This window comes from Pseudorca crassidens, chromosome 11, assembly GCF_039906515.1.
Source record: "Pseudorca crassidens isolate mPseCra1 chromosome 11, mPseCra1.hap1, whole genome shotgun sequence".
In the NCBI taxonomy this organism is placed as follows: domain Eukaryota; kingdom Metazoa; phylum Chordata; class Mammalia; order Artiodactyla; family Delphinidae; genus Pseudorca; species Pseudorca crassidens.
The window spans coordinates 65830620-65843999 of NC_090306.1; the positions used below are offsets into that span (position 1 = coordinate 65830620).

The 13380-nt window shown below is 40.5% G+C and overlaps 1 protein-coding gene across 4 annotated transcripts in view; it reads left to right on the forward strand.

The window, feature by feature from the left end:
• NAV3 (neuron navigator 3) overlaps positions 1-13380 on the forward strand; it is a 944477-nt gene that overhangs the window by 542243 nt on the left and 388854 nt on the right. The gene's annotated exons all lie outside the window — the stretch shown is intronic.

The following is a 13380-nucleotide window of genomic DNA, read 5'->3' on the forward strand; positions in this document are numbered from 1 at the left end:
TTTTTTTTTTAAACCCCACATTTGTTTATTTATTTATTTTTTTGGCTGTGTTGGGTCTTCATTCCTGTGTGAGGGCTTTCTCTAGTTGTGGCAAGCGGGGGCCACTCTTCATCGCGGTGCGCGGGCCGCTCACTATCACGGCCTCTCTTGTTGCAGAGCACAGGCTCCAGACGCGCAGGCTCAGTAGTTGTGGCTCACGGGCCCAGTTGCTCCGCGGCATGTGGGACCCTCCCAGACCAGATCTTGAACCCATGTCCCCTGCATTAGCAGGCAGATTCTCAACCACTGAGCCACCAGGGAAGCCCTGCAGTAGAAATTTTAAATGCTGGGATGAGCTAGTGGAATGTGGGACATTTGTGGGGAGGTTGGTCAATGTGTTTGCAATATGGCAGTTTACCTAATCTAGGCTTCTACCCTCCCACTGAGACTGGAAGATTGAGGCTCAATCTTTCTTGATGATAAAATTTCAAAGGGATGTTTCCCAGGTCCTTGAGAAAGACTTTCCTAGGTAGTAGTATGAGCTAGAGGCTGGGAAAAGATTTATATCTCAAAGGGGCAGAGAAAGAATTTACAAATTCAATTTTTTTAAAAGCAAATCCTCTAAGAAAAGAGAAGGCAGAGGCCAAAAGTCAGGAAAAAACCTGTCTAAAGTTTAGTGATGCTGAGGGGATTCTTAAGGCCATCTTTGTTACATTCATTTTCCTTGGAGGCAGCATGGAGATAGAGAATCCTAACCATACGAGGTAGGTTTTGTCCTTGGCTCTGCTTAGGTGTATTTTGGGGATGTTAGTTTTTCCTCTATGAGTTTTCTATACTGTGTAACAATTACCACACTTAGTGGCTTAAAACAACACACATTTATCTCACAGTTTCTGTGGGTCAGAGATTTGCTTAGGCTCTGTTGCAATCAGTGTGTTGACCACAACTGTGTTTTCTTATAGAAGCTCAACTATGGAAACATCTGCTTCCTCCACTGGCATGGTTCTTGGCAGCATTCCTTTCTCTTTGGCTGTAGAATTCATGGCATTTTGCTTCTTCAAAGTGAAAAAGGGGAGACAGAGATCCTAGAGCAAGTTGGCTAGCAAGGGAAGTTTTGCATAACATAGTGTAATCCTGGGAATGACATCTCATCACCTTTGCTGTAGTCTATTGGTTAGAATCCTCACATTTTCCATGCACACTCAATGGAAGGCTTTTACACAGAGATGTAAATACCAGGAGGCTTCTGTAACAATCTATGCGCCACATCTTTCATTTGCAAAATTAAAGCAATTTCACTAATAATAGTTTCCTTCGATGTGTAGGAGTCCTCAAGTTGCTTCTAGAGAGGTTTGGTGATGGAGGTGGTGTCTTCATGTTACAGAGCTCTGGTTCCCTATATCTACTTTAACCTAAACAAACGTGTTGAGGTTCCTTATGAAATTTGTCTGTTTCTTTCTTCTCTCTTTTCTTTCCTTTTTTTTTTTTTGATGAAGTTTTTCTGTTTCCTTCAAAATATAATAAAAAATGCACCACACCAGATAATGATTTTGATCACACTAGCTGGAAAAGCTATGATTCAAATAAAATTTAAAATGAAAACTTATCTCATGAATTAAAGCTTAGCTTTATGAATTTGACCAGTCATATAGTTATGATGTGACTTGTCCTAGAGAGAATTTAAAGATCCCCTAGCTTGAGCAAGCAGCCTATAAGCTGGCAGCTTATTTTGCACAGAGTTTTTATCCTCTGCGTATCCTCGCATCTTTCATAGCTGTACCTTCTCAAAGAAATTACCCCACTCGAAATAGGAAAGTAAGAAAGTTCTAGCAGAGCTGAAAGTAGTATCCAGATGAAAAAGGACCAAGTCACATGTTGCTCTCATTCTAGACTGTTTATTGCTTAGTTGAGCTTTCCACATTTGAGAACATACTTTAATTTTCCCCCACTTTTTATTTGCAAAGTTCTCTTTTCCATCTTAGTGTGAAAATGGAGCATATGCTGATACAATATCCCAGGCTGTGTTTACAGACTCTCTGGAGGTGAGGTGGAGGTGGGAGGGAGCATGGGAAGAAGCAGTTCCTTAGCAGTTGTTTTTCTCATTATGTTGTTAAGCAACCCATCACAAGTTATCCTTGGAACATATTTTTTACATTCACTTATACCACTGACTCTATATATGATTATTTATTTTTCAATTTATAATATTAAGGTGCCATTTTAAAAGGTGCTGTATTAACTCCAGTTTGGACTATAGATTCCAGCTGCTTCTTCATGTTTTACTTATTAAGACAGTTGGAACCAATCCTTGCCTTTGTACTTATAAAGTGTAAGCACATGACCTTTCCGGGCCTGGTGGGAGAACCTCCCCAGACCGAGCACATGGAGCCTGCAGTTGTGAAGAAAAAGGAGCTAGTGCAGGTCTGGTGGCCTTGTTCTCAGGTGGCCTGGGCCTGCAGCGGCTTGAAGCAGGATTGCGGTTCCCAGCCAGAGATTGAAGTCAGGCTGCAGCAGGGAGAGCGCTGAATCCTAGCCACGAGTGGCCAGTGACAAGGCCCTGGCCCGTATGGCTTTGCAGAAAATGAATTTCCACAAAGAAATGGGAAGTAGTGAAACAAGTAAAGTGTTTATTAGGAGGAAAAGGGGTACGTGTAGATAGGCACACGGGTGGACTCAGAGAAAGAGTTGCATTGTGGTGGTAGTTTGAATCACGTATATGGGGCATTTCTTCCGGGTTTCCTTTGGCCAGTCATCTTGCTTTGCCTGGTTCTGTTTCCGTATTTGGTTTACCTCAGGGTCCTCTCATGTGTGTGCGTGCATCTCTTAGCTAAGATGCATTCTAATGAAGAGGCCTGTGGGTAGGTTGACATTATATCACTCCCTTTTTTTGACCTCCAAGAAGCCTTTCTGCACATGTAGAGTGGGGAAGGTCTCCTTAACCTTGAGAATGAGAAATCTATGGTCTCTTACCTGGGCAGGGCTGAGCTTCACTCTCGCTCCTGCTATTTAGGAGTATCTGTCCTCAGGGGACAACTCCAGCTGCTCAGCCTGGGGCCTGTCTATCTCCTGCCTCAGCCTCTGATTGCTAGTGTCTGTCAACCACATTGCCTTCTCTCAAGAAGTGCTGGGAATGTGATCAGGCAGAAGCACACTTAAGTGAATGCAACAGTGGAAGCTACCAAGGAAGAGTATGGTACACAGAGAAGAATATGGAGAAGAGTAGACCACAATGTGAGCTTCCAAGGAACTCAGCATCTTGTTGATATGGAGGGACGTGGATTATGTAGAGAGTAAATAAAGTGTTATGGGAATTAAAATAAGAGGCAAATTTTTTTTTTTAAGTGGGGGAATGGGGCAGGATTCATGGAAAGGATACGTTTGATCTGGATCATATGGAATGAATAGGACTGAAAATGGAGCTTATAAGGGTGAGAATGTTTTACATTAGAGGAAACTGCATTAATAAAAGGATGGCCATCTATGGCTTGAGGTGTATAGCTTAGTTGTAGATACATGCATTTCAATTTGCCTGGAGTTCAGGTTCCATGTGGCTGAGCTAGAGAAGTAGGGGCAAAGGGAGAGGTGACTCTGGAAAGGCAAATAGAAGCAAATCATAGGGGGCGCGGGGCTGGGCTCAGTGACCAGGTTAAGACTTGCTGATTTTTTTCATGGGTGTGTGTGTTGGGAGCAGACTAGAGTTATAGTATAGTGATTCAAAGCACAGACTTTGGGATCAGAGTAACTTGGGTTTCCATCCTGACTCTGCCATCCACAAGCTATGTGAACTTGTATAATACATAATGTTTCTGACCTTCAGTTTTCTCATCAATAAATGAGGAGCAATAATGCAAATTTATTTGAAGCATTCTGAGGATCAAATAAGATTATGTACCTAAAGTGCTTAGGCTGGTACCTGCCACTCAGCAACATTCTGTGAGCGGCAGCTATGATCATGCTAAAGAGAAGGATGGAAATACCACTAACTTCAACACAATTATTCTCTTCAGTTGTTGGTGGAGATGTAACATTCCCTCTCTCCCAGATAAGTAGAAGCTGTCCCTGCTGTATTGAGCTTATTGCCAAATGGATTAGAACACTGGACTGAGCAGGGAGTCCAGTGATCTCATGGAGAGAAACGTAAACCAAAGTCATATAGAAGAGTGTACAACAGAATTATCAATGAAGACAGGAAGGATCTAGAGATGAGGCAACAGAAAGCACAGGGAAACTAAAGGAGATGGAAATCCTGTGAATTCAGAATGAATTCCCTGAGGTATCAAGGCTGGGAGCGATTTTTTAGGAGCCTGCAACTATGAGTTGTTCAAAGAGGAATCTATTATGGTACTTCCTTGGTCTGGATAGAAGGGAGTGATGGTTCTGTATCCTTTCTATTAACCTTTGATTATCATTCTGAATAACACTAGGAACTGAAAACTGATAGACTTACTAAGGTACACATCATGAATGGAGGTTCAAACTACATACTGATTAAAGTCAGAATCTGAAAGTATTGGTAGTTGAGCAGATACAGCTGTCAGAAGTTAGGCTACGCAGGGACCACAAAACTAGGACAATGTTACCTAGAGGAAGGATGATATAACTAATATCCCATCATCAAAAGCAGGAAGTTACCTGCTAAAGGCATGTCAAGGTTAGAGGTGCAGTGAGAGTCAGTAGTAGAACTCAGCCTATGGCCGGAATCAGTTTGGTCAATGAAGCAGTTCCTTGAACTAGTATCTTGTATTTTCCATTTCTTGTATGGCTGGAGGAGCAATATGTTGGAAGGATCAATTTGGGTACATTTGACATTGGGAGATGTGTCTGTCAATGATCTTAGTACCAAGCTTCAGAAGCTAACTCACAAAAGTAAAATGGAAATTAATAAGGATAATGTAAGTTCAGTGAATTAGTGAGAAGGATACTGCAAGTTCAGTGGATCAGTAGGAACCTGGAGGTCCAGACTTGGAAAATGGACAGGAGCTATAGGCACAGTACAGGTTGAAGAGCAGGAACCACAGTGAAGGTCACGTGGCCTTCATGCCTCCACTCTGAACTCCAGTTTTTCCCATGTTAATTGTTGTATCACTTACTCAACACTGAAAAACCTCAGAGAGCCTCAGACTGACCTGGACTCTGCCCATGCCTGGCCTCTTTCTGTCCTGAACAGGGTCGTGAAGATATTTACTACTTTGACGTCCTTAGTGAGAAGTAGTCACTATTTCCTAAGGCAGCGTGCAATGGGGGAGGATGGAGATCCCTTAAACAGAGATGGATGCTAATCAGAAAAGGGTTTGCATGTTACACAGATGCCTTCCTAGGAGGCACTGAGGTAAAGAAGTAGGAAGGGGGGAAGGGAGCTAAAGAGGGTAAAGGGAGACAGACAGAGGAGGGTCAGAGTGTTCTTCTTGTACTGGCTGTTTCTTAAGTAACTAATTCAAAATCATCAGTATGCCAAAGTGGCATTTTGGGGGCAGCCTACCCTGAACGCCATCAGCAATAATGGTAGGCTCCTATGGTAGCTTCAAGATGCCTTTTATCAGGGGGCAATTTTCTCAGTACATACTTTGGAAACCCAAAAAACCTGTGGCCATTCCTCCTTCCAAATCCTTTAGTAACAGAGCTTACGTATATTGAGTTGAGGAGAAGTTTGTCATGTTAAACCTTTAAGTCAAGGCTTAGCAGGAGCTGAATGATCTCTTTTGATGAGTGCAGATTTATAAGAATTTTAGCTTGGGGTTTGAGATCAAATTCTCTCACCTAAGCTGTGGGAACCCATGAAATCTTTCCAATAAAAATGATTGCAGTTGAGAGTTTTGCCAAATAGGGCCTCTTAAAAAGAGTCCCTATTTAAGTCATTTCTCAGACATAATTGAAAGTGGCTATTTTGTTATGCTCCTGACTGCTGTGTGGTACCACTTATTTCTTTTCGAGAAGTATGATAGAGAATAAGATAATTCTGATTATGGTGAAATACGAGAACACTGATATTATTTTATTGGGTTTTTTTTCCCTGAGTTAAAACTTTATATTTTTGGATTGTTCATCATATACCCCTTTGCCTGCTATCATTTCCAAATGGTGACTATTATCCATGTGTTTTAATATTCTTCATATGTCATTTTAATGTTGTTCATATGTTAAAACTGAAGGGACTGCTTTTTTTTTTTTGGTCTTTGTAATACTAGGATAATTTAAAGAGAATGTTTTTGAAACATCATTCTATTTTTTTGTGAAGTGGGCCAAATAAAATATTTTTGTTCATTTGGGCAGCATGTCAACAGCCACGTAGTTCAAATAATAAGTATAATTTCTTTGAACATTTTGAAGCAGTTCAGATGGAGGCAGCATACAAGGTGGATCCTTGGAAAAGCTCCTGTTAAAAGATCCTATTTAAAAAAAAAAAAAAGATCCTATTAAAGCTGATGTTGAGAGTTGGGGTTACAGATGGAAGGACTATATAGAAGAAATCCCTGAATCTCTAACTCTTCCCTTTTTCCTATCCCCACATCACCAGCTTTTATCATTTCTGACTGCTCAGGGTCTCTCTTTCTGAATGCTACGAGCAATGATATTAAGGTCTTAGCATCACATTGTTCTTCTATAGGATGTCTTGGCCTTCTGTCTCTTAGCACATATTATCCTCAGTTCCATCATGCCATTTCTCTGCTCAAACTGTTATTCCCCATTATATCAGAATACCCGAGAAGAGCTTTGATGTTGAAGAACTATTTATTACTTTAAGTTGATGGAAAAGTACTCCCTTTATCCTCTCGTCTTATTGGACAATGTCATCCTGAGGTTGAAGAGCTGGTGAGCACCAGGCACAACTGTGGAGAAACAGAGTTCTTGTTTGTGCGGCTCACCCGTCCTACCTGTCCTTTAAACCGGCAGCACTTGCTTAGATGCCCAGAAGGTAGCTTCGGTACAAACACTGATGTGACCTGCGAATTTTACTGGCATTGTTTCTTTTAGGATGTATTCATTGTCTAATGGATTAGAATTCATAAGCCTCCACCTCGTAGCGATTCTTTGAACTAAGTTAAGCAGTTTTTAAAAATAATCTTCTTTGTTATTTAGCAATTTTTTGGGAAACTGTTTATTTTATGTAAATGTGATTTACCAAGATGGTTGGGTAGATCATCATACAGTTAATACGGAGTGTGCAGTTTGATAGGTCTACAGATATACACATTTTAAAATTGTTCATGGACTTTTCTTGATAATGATTAGATCTAGATTTAAATGGCAACGTGTTTGAAAATATTTTCAGTATTATTAAAATATTTCATTAGCCCTGTTAGCTTGAGAACAAAAAAAAGGAGAGAGAGAGAGAGATGACTGAGAGATGGTATATTATACAGTTCAAGATGCTAGAGCTAGATTCCTAGTGTTCTAGTCCTAACTTCACGAATTATTAACTCCGTGATCTTGGGCAAGACATTTCACATTGCTGTGCCTTGCTGTTTTCATCAAGTATGCATAATCCTCATGGGATTGTAGTGAGTATCAATAGACCCAAATAACGTCTTTACTGTGGATTTTATGGAAGTGTATCACGTGCATATATGCAACTTTCTTACTGTTAAGAGTTATTCAGAATGATGTTGAGACGTTTGTAGTAAAATTAGAAATCCTGGATGTTAAAAAGAAATGCAGCAGGTAAAAATGTGCTGCGTTCATTTCTCAGTCTGTGAAGGTTTGGGCCTTAAGTTATGCCGAGTGTGGTCAGTAGAGGCAGAAAGCCTGGCAGGCGCGGAAGGATAGTCCTGAGATGGGCTCCCATGTGTGAGCTTGGCCAGGTTTCTTAACCCCTCTGTACCCCTGTTGTCCCATCTATAAAAATGCCAACTTGGATTACCTGATCTCTAAGGTGTCTTTCGGCTGTAAAAGTCTATGAATCTTTCAATATACTTTGACTTAATGCATTTTACACATGGAATGTTCTTGAAAGCATTTAGCCTTTTTCTAAAAAAAAACAAACAAAGGCTTTTTCAGGTGTTTCCTCTTCCTCCTCCTCCTTCCTGCCCGCCTCTCCTTCTTCTTCCTTCTATTATGTAGAAGAGATACCAGGCCTGACTACTGCTTTCAGGATGGTTAAATGATAGGATTTCCATTTCTAAGACATAGTAATTGAGATTACATGAGATTAACTTCTTCTAGTAGATTGAAACAGTAACAAAATAAAAAAATAAAACTAAACTTGATTTTGTCTCCAAACCGAACTTCTCTTCTCTGTTTCCTGGCTCCCCAAACTCAATCCCTCCCCTGCTTTCCCTCATCTTGTGCATGGTATCCCTTTCTACTCCATCTTCCCCAGCCAGAGAAATGGAAGCCACAGTAGAAGTGTCCCTCTAACCTCCTACCCCATCCACAGTAATCCAGTAGCCAAGTCATGACTCTTCTATTTAACATACGTACTAGTCCATCCTCTGCTTTCCATTTCCTTTTGCCACTGCCTCACTTCAGACTCTAATCATTTCTTGCTTGGATTATGCTAACGAACCTATTTTCCTTATTCTGATCTCAAATCCTTCCAATAAATTTTCCCCTTCTCTCCCAGAGTGGGATTTCCTGGAAATTATGTCTGATTGTCAAATCCCTCCCCTAATAAATATCTCCATTTTCTTACCAGCTCTCCATCAACTGCCTCCTGCCTACATTGCCACTTAGTTTATTAGTCATTAATTCCTCTGTCCCCTGACTCTCTACCCTCTAGCTGTTATTGAACTACTTTCTTTTCCTTAGTACTTTTCTTCTGGTACCCACTGCCTAGCTTTATCCTCCTGTTCCCACTGTCTGGAATACCTTACTGTTCTTCATCTGCCCACTAACTCGCATCAGCAGTAACAAGCCTCTCTTTGGTGCCCCTACTGTCATTTGCAATATAAATAACCATAAAAGAAATGATAGCAAATTTTCTCGTACTACAAACTACAACTGTGATGCACAGTGGACACGTGCTTTCTTTTTTTTTTTTTTTGCGGTATGCGGGCCTCTCACTGTTGTGGCCTCTCCCGTTGCGGAGCACAGGCTCCGGACGCGCAGGCTCAGTGGCCATGGCTCACGGGCCCAGCCGCTCCGCGGCATGTGGGATCTTCCCGGACCGGGGCACGAACCCGTGTCCCCTGCATCGGCAGGCGGACTCTCAACCAGGGAAGCCCGACACGTGCTTTCTTAAACTGAGCTGGTGTCCTTCACAAAGGCCTACATCTTCTGACTTATCAGAAAAAAATAGGTAAGATATATGCAACTGGCTCTTTAGGTGGTGCTCAGCATCTCTAGGAGAAAACATTCAATCTTGGATTCAGGCCTCTGCCCCATTTTAGGCTTTTTTCCTAGATTGGTCTGGGTATAAGGTGTTGAGGAATAAATGACTTGCATAGTCTTATGGGTAAAGAGTTGAGGTTCTTGGGTTCTGAAACTTCTGTTTCCTCTGACCCCTGGGTTGATTACCCTTATCCACCTGGTGGCTGGTCTTGGCAGGTGGGGACAGCTATTAGTGTAGTTTCCAGTCTGGCTTCGTGGCTCGGGCAGGGCCGACCTTTGCCCCCCAGTTGCCCAGGCTTTGCTTGTTTCAGAGATTTTCTGGCCTTTGAGGCTCTGCACCATCCTCTGTATGGTTTGAGATCATGGACATTTATCTCAGCCTATAAGATTCACTACCCAGGGGGCCCCTCAGCAGGCCCAGTGACTCTCAACTCACTGTCTAACGATGTAAGAACATTTCAGGAGTGAAAACTAGAGCCTCTCTGCTGGACCACTCCACTCAGGCAACCTCTGCAGACTAGGTCCTCCTTACCTTACTGCTTTCCTCCACTTACCTCGTGTTTTTAAAGGCATTTCTCTCCACCACCCCCTTCTCCCCTTATACCCTTTTAGGGTATAATTTCAAAAGAGGAGGAAAAGGAAGGAAGAGAAAAAGGCAAGAACCTTGACCTCAGTTTGGTGTTTTCTTAGTTCCTGTAAGACAGTAAGAATGGTTTCCTTTTGTTATTCTTTCCTTCTGACTCATTCTTATGGGTGGGTCCTAATGATAAAAGAGTATTTTCCTGACATGTGGAACAGGTTCTCTGATGAGATTGAATCCACTTAGCTCTTAGAAACTTATGATGGGTGCTTTAAACATACTGTCTCGTTTAGTCTTCATAAGTCCCTTATGACATAGGTGCTGTTATCATTTCTGTTTTCAGAAGAGTTGCTGAGGCTCACAAAGGGTAGTGAGTAGCCCATGGCTTACCACAGGCATGTGGCAGAACCTAACATCTGGTATGTACTGCTGTAAAAGCCACCTAAGCACAAAGCATCTTAGGTTTTTTTCATCAACATCATCTAACATTAGTATCATTCTCACTTTGTATGCTACTGCCAGACTTATTTTCTTCCAATTCCTCCAATTTTTTTTTTTTTCTTTTCCATCTGCTTTTCCCTCTGCTTGGAATTCCTTATCCTCCTACAAGCAGCAAATATAAAGCTCAGTTCACAAATGCAGGTGCCAAGCAATAAAAGTCTTGGTTTCATAATTCAATTTGTTACTTTAACCAATTAAACCTCCTGTTAGGCTGGCAAAATATTTAATCTTCAGCCTTTTTTAGGGCCCCCTCATACACCCACCTACATGGTACCCAAATATCATGTAGGGCTAAGGCTTTGGACATGGATCGTGGTGGCCATGACAATACACCTCTCAGACCATAAGCTACAGGGAGCATCACTGAACCAAGTCCCCTGCTGCTGTGCCCTGAACTCCATCAGCACGTTGACACAGGCTTCTCGGGGGACTGCTCACAACCAGTTACTAAGCACAGCAGGGATCTTAAGGCAGGCCTGTTCCATGGGATTCCTTTGATGGTCAACTCTGGTTCAAGGACTCTCCACAACCTTGGTGAACTGTCTTTCGATTGCCCAGCAGCCTGAGGCACTTTCACTCCCAAATGTCCTTCCCTCTCTCCTCCATTGGGATCAGACTGGTACAATCTGAAGGCAGGCACAACCTTTTAAGTCTCCCTCCCTATTTTCTTTCATAGATGTTTCCCATAGTAAAATCTTAGCACATTTAATCCTGTCTCGGTGTCTGTTTCTAAAAACTCCCTCACTAATATATAGGGGATTTGGACATCACCAAATCATCACTTCCCACCAGTTACTACCAAGAGGCATTTCTCTCAGTGGACAGGTTACTGTGGCCCTTCAAATCTGCTGTCTCTTAGCTGGTTCATTCCATGATTCCAGTGCAAGGGTCTTCAGAGAGGCAACCTATGGCCCTATGTGCCTAGTTACCCTAAGAAGCTAAAACCTTTCTTGGGCCTTGCAGATGTCAATTGCAATTGTATGGTCCACCCATACACCAAATGAGGCTGAACTCTATGAACTTAATTTCTACTGAGAAAGCACAGACAATAATGAAATGAAATGAATAAATGAGTGAATAAGTAAAATAATTATAGCTGATAGTTAATCTTGTGAAGGAAAACAACAAAAGAGGTATAATAAAAAGAATCAGGCAACATTATATTGAAATCAGGAAGGTTTCATTGAGAAGGTGCTATTTTGTCTAAGACTGAAAGAGAAGTGATAATTTCTTAATGTCTTCTGTTTAAGGTGTTAAGGTAGTTAAGTTGTAGCTTCCAATTTATAATATAGAAGAAAAGCACTGAACTTAAGGTCAGGAATCTGTTTATAGCCAAGTTTTCCTCTCAAACTATCAAGTAAAATCTTGGGCAAATAAGTAAATGTCTTAGGGACTCCATTTTCTTATTGTTATTTAAATTAGGTGGTTTTTAAGATCACTTTACTTCTAATGGTCCCCAAATTGAAATCAAGCTACCACCTAGCTATCGATCGAGAAGACTGATCTTGCCAGCTATCTATCTAAAACCATGTCATTTTAACATCAACCTTTATATTTTTCAGAGCACAGTGCAGCAAAGTCAGAGATATTTGGGTTTCAGTACTGGTTTGCTTTCATGTAAGATGTGTGACCTGGGTACAAGTTTTCAACTTCTTACTATAAAATGAAAATAATAGTGCTTTTCCACATTGTGTGTCAGAATGGAGATTATGTGTGTACAATGCCTAGCACAGATAAACAGTGTCTCTTGTTTTTTATTTCATTTACAAAATATTCATGGAATATACATTATTGTCCTATTTTTACAAATTAGAAAACTGAGGCACAGAGAACACAACTTACCCAGGTCATATCAGAGCTAATAAGAGTATTAATCAAGGTCTTAGGAACACGATTTGTTTTTTCTATAACCTATTATTTACATGTGGTGTTCTTTAAAAGCATCTTTTGTGGGTTCTCAATATATATGTGTTTGTGCATGTTAAACTGATTCAAAAATTATGATGTGACTATTTCATTATATACTTAGAGTAAGAAAATCTGTAACTAACACGTTTGCTGATTTAATTTTCTGTACCTAAGGATTAAACAGAATTTTTACAAAGTAGAAAGTTGTTTAAAGATAACGTATTCAAATACCTTCATTTGATAAATGAGGAAGAAACTAAGTTCAGGATAGGTAACACACACTGCATGTTTAACAAATTTGCTTTAGTAAAGGCAATTTGAAGTTAAGCATTTCCATTGATCTCTCTCTTTTAAAACTCATTGTTACTGTGATATATAAATACATTTAGTCTTACATAACTTTTATATATGTATATAGTTAGTTATATAACTGTATGTAGAAATTATGGAAAATCAGTGCATTTAATAGCTGTGTGACAAATTATTTAACATCTTGAACCTCATTTTCCTCACCCGAGGAATAAGAATACAAGTAAAACCTTGTTTATAAGGCTTCGTGAGGATTAAATGAGATAATGTATGGTGCTTGAATATGTAAATTTTATTTTATAATTTTTAATGATAAATGATAATAAAATATCATAACTGTTATGAATACTGTTGGGGGGGACTTCCTTTCCTCTGACCTCATGTTGCTATGAGGAAATTCTTGAGGGCAAGATTCATATAGGATTTGACTTTGTTTTTCAATGTTTATATACTATAAATAGGTATCAGTGAACGAATTAATGAAATGGAACTTCTCTTTGATCCAAATAAGTAACTTAGAATTACTTCATTGGAGGAGAAATACCTTATCAATTAGCTTTTAGTACATAACAAAACACCCCCAGACCACCATTCATTAACAAATTGTTCTGTGGCTCAAATGGAATGTTTTTTGTCTGCTCCGTGTGTTTTGGCTGTATTCAAGCATCTGCAGTGAGTTGGCTGGTCCCTCATGGCCTCGCTCACATGTCTATTGGTTGGTACTGGCTCTCAGCAGGACCACATGTCTATACAAGGCTAGCTTGGGCCAGAGCAACGAGAGATGGGGCACACCCCAGTGTGTAAGTACTGTTCAGGCATCTGTTTGTATAGTGTTT